The sequence below is a fragment of the Austrofundulus limnaeus genome, unplaced genomic scaffold, assembly GCF_001266775.1.
Source record: "Austrofundulus limnaeus strain Quisiro unplaced genomic scaffold, Austrofundulus_limnaeus-1.0 Scaffold98, whole genome shotgun sequence".
Taxonomy (NCBI): Eukaryota; Metazoa; Chordata; class Actinopteri; order Cyprinodontiformes; family Rivulidae; genus Austrofundulus; species Austrofundulus limnaeus.
The window spans coordinates 985,990-987,459 of NW_013952500.1; the positions used below are offsets into that span (position 1 = coordinate 985,990).

The 1,470-nt window shown below is 38.3% G+C and overlaps 1 protein-coding gene across 5 annotated transcripts in view; it reads right to left on the reverse strand.

The window, feature by feature from the left end:
• Window positions 1-1,470, reverse strand: part of rbms3 (RNA binding motif, single stranded interacting protein) — a 378,321-nt gene that overhangs the window by 373,748 nt on the left and 3,103 nt on the right. The gene's annotated exons all lie outside the window — the stretch shown is intronic.

Consider the following 1,470-nt stretch of genomic DNA (forward strand, 5'->3'; position numbering starts at 1 on the left):
AATAAATACATTCAAAATTATTTAATGTAAATATTCCAAATAAAAAAACTGTAAAAATAAATTTGATAAAGTACAAATGAAAATAAAGCCTTTTAAAACTTTTGCAACCAGAAGCTGCTCTTCATATTACTGACAAACAATAACAGTAACAACAGCTTTTTGACAAAATGTTTAAAAATAAATTACAACAATTATTTTTGATAAAGTGCTAATTATATAGCTGTATCTGCAACTGTATTTGATAATGTTTTGAACTTTTAAAATATTGCATGGTAGAACCAGAGGCTGCATTTCATATTAGTGACAAACTGTGGCATTTTTTGATGAGTTACTTTCATTTTTGCTTCTACTTTTCATTTAAAATAGGTTTCCATTTTCGGCTGTAAGGTTTTTCTTCTACGTACTAAAAAAGTTGTTAAACATTTGAGTGGCGCACTACCACTACTAGTGGTGAGAAAGTGTATTGCACCAAATCAATGAGGTCCCACGGCCCTCTGCGGCCTAAAGTTAAAAACTGTTGTTCTTTTGAGGCCCTCAAGGTGGCGCTCGCGGCCGACCCCTAGGTTAAGAATCTCTGTTTTAGACAGATGCAATAAATGTCGACCTGCAGAAATAAAGCATTTTTTAAAACTCATCTGACAAAAAACACACAAAAAGATCTAGACTTGCAACAGTTAATTATTTTTAATTTGCAAAATTACACCTAAATGCAGTTAAGCCTGTATCTTTGACACAAAAAGCGACCTCCTGGCTACAAAAGCTGACACAATGCCTAAAAGTCTATATAAGTTCATTTTTTTGTATTTTGCTGTTTATTGCAACGCTTCAGAAGCTCTTTTATCAAACCAAAATTAGTTTGATTACTGAAGATTTGCTGTAGCGAGTCGTGACAAGCCCTCCATTCCGAGCTGCCAGTAGCAGTCAGGCCAATCATCTGGTGAATGTTTTCATATATCTGTTATGTTTATTCTGCCTCTGTCTCTGCTCTGCTCCGAGGCGTGCACAGCCTCTTGGGCTGATTGACGGAAAGAGGTTCTGGCTCTTGCCAGAGAAGCATGATTGATGCCCTTGAGATGGAGCACAGCCAGCGAGGATTTTTACTGTCAYTCTCGGATGTGCCGAGGGCTCCAAGATGGTGGAAGCTTGATATATTTGAGTCGGTGCTCACATGTGGAGGCTGCAGAAGCCACTTGGGTTTGTATATATGAGTGAGGCGATTCGAAATGTGCATGACTTAGCTGTTGCTCAAAGTTTGCTCTGATTGCTTCTCATGGCAGCATAACACATTAACTACTTCCTTTAAAACTGCTGCAGCAGATGAACACTTTCACTTTTTCCTTGTAGCAGGTCCAACGACCGCTGGATAGCTCACACACACAAAATGCCTGGGATCACTTAAAGGAGACCAATTATGGGTCCTAGAAATTTTCATGGTATGTCTGTGGGCTATCCAGACCATGTTCATTCAAT